At 45.9% G+C, this 7,500-nt stretch overlaps 1 protein-coding gene across 1 annotated transcript in view; it reads right to left on the reverse strand.

Moving 5' to 3' along the window:
• Positions 1-7,500, reverse strand: part of galt (galactose-1-phosphate uridylyltransferase) — an 87,222-nt gene that overhangs the window by 17,726 nt on the left and 61,996 nt on the right. The window lies entirely within an intron of this gene.

Below are 7,500 nucleotides of genomic sequence, written 5' to 3' on the forward strand. Positions count from 1 at the left end.
TATTGTCCAATGTTTATAACAATACCAGTGGTATTAAATGGTTCCTAGCATGTTGATAAGTGCATATATTGTTAATGTGGATAATACAGTGTGACTTTTGAATGTTCAAAGTTGCAACTCGTGAATAAACTCTTTTGAGAGATGGATAAACTCGAATACGAGGTGGATAAACTGAAATTCCAGAGGTGGATAAACTGTGTTTACTTGTGTTTAGCCTCCACTACAACCCTGATTGTATGTATAACTTATTAATGATATTTGGTATGTAACAAAAATCCCATGTCCCAACAGAAAATCCTGAAGAAAAATACTGTTGATTTTCAGTATGCAGGGTGTCCCTTCATAACACATAGCCCCTTTTGTGTTTTAGCTACAGTCTTTTAGCTGAAGTGTGACAAAGCATCATCAAGTTCTTAATCATGCCAACAAAAAAATGACGAGTTACTTAGAATGTGACTTCATAATATTGCCACACTCCTATTGCAGCGAATTTCATTGATGCATCATGTAGCATGAAAACACTGATAATTAAAAGGTGCCTGGATAATCATTAGTCTGCCCAGCCTCACAGATTTTTGTTTACAAGTCACATTAACAAATTAGACCACCGTAGCTCTACATCTAAGCACTCAAACTTCATTAACATTTTCACACTGAGAAATGGTACGTGAAATTTACAAGGTGTATTTCTGTGCAGAAGCCTGACGCTAGACTGCAGATAGGTTGCGTATTATGAGACATGGCTTACTGTAGCAAGGCCTATGAACTGGCATTTCACTTCAGATCAGCTCTAGTCTGACGCAGAGAACAGGAGGACAGAGAGAAATGGAGGCATTTTCTCTCTGTGTAGGGGGACGTGAGGAAGGGATAAGCGGTCAGATCTGGCCAGAGGAGAGGCGGCTGAGCAGCTCTCTCAGCCACCAGCGCGTGCCAAATGGTCTGCTCGAATCGTCTGTTAGAGAGTAAACAATGTGTTGCTCGGTGAAATGAGAGTTGCTCCGTGGGAAAAAAAAAAAACAGGCAAGGAAAACACAGACATTCAGAAGCAACTACAGCAACACATCTCCCCATGGTGTGAGACAGTACAACAGAAGTGCTGGAAGAAGCTCCCAGCCAGGAAGGTTATCTCTGGCCACAGCACTGCTGTGCTGCCTCCTCCCACTTCCTCAGAGTAATTTGTCCCGAGAACACTTCCCCCCCCCCCCACCCACCCCCTTTCATGTCCTGTGGTTAAATAAGTCGGGGAATAAGTTTGAAATATTGTTGTTTCTGTTCACTGGCCTTGGCTGCTTCTGAAGTGATTTCACTCAGTCTGTCAAACATGGTGGATGGGAAAAAGGCAGACGGTGAAAGATTACGTTTCTGGAAAGTAGTCCGAATAGCACTTTGCCTTCTGGGCACCTCTATCACATCCATCCATCAACGGGCAGCACTCAAAATCCCAAAATGGACCAACATAGTTTTAGTGGGGGTTTTTTTCCATTTTTTTTTCACAGGCAAACTGTGGCGGATATAAATATACACTTGATGTTAATGAATGATGTTTGACACCTTATTTCCTCCACACAGTAACACCGAGCTAGGGCTTTAACGAAGCCTCCCACCTTGTGAGAAATTAAAATATCCATGACTCTCCTCCCTCCAGGAGGTCCACTGGCTAATGTGCAGCCATTATCGAAGGCCATTCTCATTACCCACCTCTCAGGGGCAGATAACTGCCAACCCCACGCCACCCACCCCAGGAGTCGCGACAGGAAAAAAGCAGGCCAAGAAAAGTATCTCGAAAAACTTCCATCAGTTTTAGTCAGACATGTTTAATGGATTTGCTTCACACTTTTCAGAGTCTCCATTACCAACATTAAAATAATTGAAAAGCTACACTAGGCACACTTCTTTTCTTCCAGGCCTGGAGAGCGTTTGGCAGATGATTGCTCTCCGCAATTATCAGCCTATAGAGCAGGGGGAGCAAGAACTGGACGGCTAATATTACTAAAATAATCGGCAAAATGATCTTTAATAAGGCACGGAAGAGGAGAGAGAGTGAAAACAGATAGAGCAAAAAGAAAAGAAAGACAAGTGGAGACGGAGGCTGGAGATGGCGTGGTCTTCATTCTGGAAGAGAAATTAATGATGAGCCAAAGGCCGCGGGGTTTTGAGCAGGCGTAGCTCTCTGGGAGGAATCAATGAAGTATGACAGCAGACAAAATGATCACACGCGGAGACAAAGCCAGTAATGGAGCTCCGGAACACTCAGAGGGACCGAAGGTGACCTCGTCACCAAATCAAACACACCTACGCCTTTTCTCACTGTCACTCTTTTTTTTTTTCTGGCAAACTTATGGAGTGTGACGAGAAGAGAAAGTATGAAATCACAATTAAAAGTGTAAAACTTTCATCACATTGATTTTTACTACCTCAGATGCAGAACTCACAGTTAGGACTGTTGGATTCTAAATGGTGCATGTGGAATATATCAGAGGCACTCGGGCAGATGGGCAAGCTTCAATTAAAAACTGGACATGGGGCTTCACCTGTCAGTATTGAGCACTGTGTATTAAAGGCGGATATTAACTTAGCTAAAGCTATGACTTTATGAATCAAGACGTTTTTAAATTAAAGTCTGTGAAATATTCTTGTAGGTTTGACATAGTACATGGTTTACCCAATTGGCGGGCTATAGTGAATACATTTTAATGTTGAATCTAATAAGGGATCAGGGTACTCCTGGTGTGACTATAGACTTTGCTGAGTAAGTGTTCCTTCTGCCTGTGTGCCTCCTGGTCAATGACGTGTTTCCATTACCTGGCATCAGATCAGACACTCAGACACACACACACACACACACACACACACACACACACACACACACACACACACACACACACACACACACACAGGAGGGACAGAGGGATACTGGCCAACAGATGGAGGAGCAGGGAGAGTGACCGAGTCCATCTCAGATTTAAGAGCCATAGAGATCGTTAGCCCATTTCTTGCCCCATATATCCTCCACTGTTCTTGTCAAGCTCCACCGTGTCCCATTACAGAAGCATAAAAGGCAGGAGACGCAGGGAAATAATGATAAAGTAAGAGTGATGAGGGAACGCACTCGGGCCCTCAACACAAGGAGAGGTTTAATAAGATACAAGCATTCAGAGGGCAGTTCAAGGCAAGAGGCAAGCGACTGTTGCCCTACAAGCTCCTTGAGTTGATGATACCAGGCATTAGTTAAACGACAACAGAACGATAACAATAACAGCTACACCCCATCTTCTTGGGATAATGCCCTTTTGCCATCGTTAATCTTAAGAACAGCAGAGGTCGACGTCGTTGTTTGAGTTTGGAAACGGAGCTGCAATTCTGTGATCTAAACAACAGCATGACTCCGGAACTCTCCGGGCCTCTGTGTGAAGACGTAAAAGTCTTTGAGAAGTCTCAGGGTCGTAATTTCATGCTCTAACTAGGGACACTTGCATACACACTCAACCAAGGAACGCCATATCCTGTTACCCACCAAACTACATTAAAAGGCTTGTTTTGGAGGGTAAGTTTAATAGCCCTATGAGGGGGTAAATAATGAATGTGGCTGACCCTTTGAGCTTGTCGGGGCTCCAATACGCGAGACAGGCCTGACCGCTGCCCCTCCCTCACTGTCAAGACAACTCAGATGGACCTGGTGCTAAAATATTCACCATTTTTCTCCAGTCCATGACTTGAAAAGCCAGCTCAGGCCCTGGCCGTGGCGCGACTGGCTGGGGCACCTGCACCGTACGCCGGCGACCCGGGTTCGATTCCCGCCCCGTGGTCCTTTCCGGATCCCACCCCGACTCTCTCTCCCACTCGCTTCCTGTCATTCTTCACTGTCCTGTCATTAAAGGCATAAAAAGGCCAAAAAAAAAAAAAAGAAAAGCCAGCTCAGCCACCACAACCACACACACACACACACACTCACTCACTCACTCACTCACACTCACTCACTCAACTGGCATGACTAAATACATGGCCCCTTTCTGCGTGCATCTGTTGAATATCAGGCACTTGACCAAAATAAAAAGCCCTTGCCCTTGTTCTTCATGTATGTGACCCCCACTTCAGACACACAATTAGAGAGATAAGAGAAGTTTAATTCCTTTCACATGAAAGGAGTCATGTTCATTCATGAATGAATCTGCATTTCAAGCATCTAGTGCCCCAGACTGAAATACACTTTTTGATGCCATCTGTTCTTTTGACTTATGATGACATCACGTCCTCTGCCACTTAGACGCTGGTTTTATATGTTCACCTCACATTTCCTGTGGAAAGTGCGGAGTGGTCGTAAACCGCATGACCTTCCAAAGCAGTCACTTTTCTGCACAATTATAAGGACATCTCAGAAGCAGGGGTGGTAAGTGTGTGTCTGCGTCTGTGTGTGTGTGTGTATGTGTGTGTGTGTGTGAGAGAGAGGAGTGGGAAAAGTGGAAAAGAATGGAACATATATAGTTGTGTGTGAGAGAGAAAGAGAGTAGTGTATGTGTGAGAGAGTGAGACTCAGAGGGTGTGTGTCTATGTGTGTGTGTGTATGGGGGGGTAGAGAGAGAGAGTGTGTGTGTGTGTGCATAGTGGAGCTGTCCGATGATGATAAACAGTCAACAACCATCAGCAGTGTGACTTTCAACTCCAGATTCAATTTATTCTCGGACACTTTCTTGTTTTGCTCTGTTCCAGTGGTCGCTCAATGCCAGAGGCCTCTGCCTGCCGTGCCCACAGAATGCCAACACGATCTCAGGCAGCACATCAGCGTCTCCACCCCGCCACAGGCACCGAGTGCCCTCATCAATCAAACCTGGTCTCAACTCAGAGTGCAGGAACGGCATCAAAACACTCACAATGTTTTCTTGCCATCGCTGCTCAGAGCAGGAGGACTGGGGTAGTAGTAGTAGTAGTCGTAAGCAATGCCTGAGTAAGCAATGCTGTATGCTAAGGGCCGTTGGTTAGCGATGCGGTATGCTAAGGAGCGCTGGTTAGCAATGTTGTATGCTAAGGAGCGCTGGTTAGCAATGCTGTATGCTAAGGAGCGCTGGTTAGCAATGCTGTATGCTAAGGAGCGCTGGTTAGCAATGCTGTATGTTAAAAAACACTGGTTAGCAATGCTGTATGTTAAGAAGCACTGGTTAGCAATGCTGTGTGCCAAGGTGATTTATCAACACTGGCTGCTGAGTAGTGCCATTAGTTATCAGCTGGCGTGTGTGTTTGTTAGTATGTGTTTGAGAGAGAGATGTTGAAGTTCAAGTTTATTGTCATGTACTAGATGTGTGTGTATGAGAAGTAGATTGAGAGAGTTCATGTGAACGATACTGTATTGGAGATATGTAATTTAGTAGAGCTACTCACAATGAATTTAGAACAAAGAGTTGACCTACCCTAACTACAGTATGTGTGTGTGTGAGCGTGTTAACATTTCAGTGTTCGCCTCGTTGGCTCCTCTGCACACAGTGATACCGGTAGCTTTTAAAAAAACTACCTTTACTCCACACAAGTACCTGGGCACAGTGCAGCTACCTCGGCCCCCGCAGAGCGGGAGTGTCCCCTCGGTCGGCAGGTGGCCCGCCAACGCTCATCCTGCCGCTTTCGTCTCCATGGCAGCTAATTGCTGCGGCGGGCCGTAGCTACGCTTCCCGTAATGTTCGGTCCTGGCGCACCACACATCTCTCCGAAACCAAGGGGCCGCTGTGAAGCATCTGCATAATGGATCCTACCGGCTTGGGATGCACGTTAGGCTGGATCAGTGCGGCATTCGAGTCGGAGCGCCGCTAAATCCAGCAGAGGTTCCGGGCTTATTCCATCACGGAATGATGGAGATTCAGAAGTTATTCCATCATGGAATAATGAGCATGACATTCGAGGATGAAGGGAATTCGCATCACCATAAATGAAGGAACAATAGATCGTGCTTTGCAAGTCTATGGGACTGTTAGATACGCACAATAGGATGTGGGAAGATATTCAGATTAGACGCAATTGGGATTCTCAGAGCTGTGTGTGTGTGTGTGTCAATACTAAATATGCTAGTTTGTAGTGAACATGTGAGTGTGTAAGTAAATGTAATTGCTAACGTTAATTAGTACACTTACATATCAGTATTAGTATTAATATGTAAGTGACTTTTCTGCATATGTGTGTGTATGCATACTGTATGTGTCTGTTAACACTCAGTATGCAAGCACAATATGTGTACGTATGTAGTTGTCAGTGGTACCATCTGTGTGTGTGAGTATGTTTGTGTATATCGAAGTTGAGTGTGTGTGTAGCATAAGAGAGTGTGTGAGTGCGTGTGGCGCGTTAAACACTCTTGCCAGGCGCGACACTGCTGGCAGACTCGTCTCCCACAGGTAGAGAGTGGCAGTTGAGGTGACAGCTGTCAGACGGGCAGTGAGACACGCAGGCAGCCACAGGCTACCCGACACACACACACACTCCCTGACACACACACACACCTACGCCAACCAGTTGATGGATGCTGTCAGCCCTCGGTGACAGTAACAAGCTTCTGCATTACACCGCCGACACAGGACCTTCCCCTTCACACACACACACACACACACACACACACACACACACACCTGCACACACGCAAACACACATACATATTCAAATACACACATAAACACACATGCACATTCAAATACACACATACAAACACATACACACTAAAATACACACATATAATTACACACACACACACACACACACACACACACACACACACACACACACACACACCCATCCAGCACCCCCTTCCTCCTGCCCCTTCACACACAAGCACACACACACACACACACACACACACACACACATACACTAGCAGGTAAGAGAGGTGTGTGACGACTAGCTGGAGATGAGGCGCTGGGATGGACACGAACACCACTCCCTCATTCAAGCGCCCGTCCATCCGGAGAAGAAAAAAAATAAAAAAAGACCTGTCGTCTGTTGCCGCATCCCCGCGTTGGAGCTCTCAGAGACAAATAGACGTAAACCTTTCAGTGAGAAGCTATAAAGAAGAAGGAAAGTGATGTACTTGAGAGTCTGTGCGATGCTGGTGTGCAGTCCTGCCCCTGAGCAGCGCAGCCATTACGGCACCTTTGTAAACGGGATGCTATTACGGGTCGAAACCATCAGTTCATTTTTATCAGACAAGCGGAGCAGAGTTGGAGGAGGTGTTATGAGTTGGAGGCTGAGTGACGGCGGAAGGCGCGAAGAATCGGCCCATTTGGTGATATCGCACAGAGGCAAGAAAGAAATATTAAACGCCTGTGTATCAGACGGCTCTGCGCTTAAAGGAGGCTGACATCTTTATGGGCACTTGTGTGCCTTTTAAAGGCCCTTTTCATGTGTGGGCATAATGTATTTCAGCGATGACATTGAGACAGCATTGAACTGACATTAGCCTTTCTGAGGCAGCTTGCCAGAATATAGAGAAGGGCGCTGTGTGTGTGTGTGTGTGTGTGTGTGATGTGTGAC

The sequence above is a fragment of the Alosa alosa genome, chromosome 12 (assembly GCF_017589495.1).
Source record: "Alosa alosa isolate M-15738 ecotype Scorff River chromosome 12, AALO_Geno_1.1, whole genome shotgun sequence".
NCBI lineage: Eukaryota > Metazoa > Chordata > Actinopteri > Clupeiformes > Clupeidae > Alosa > Alosa alosa.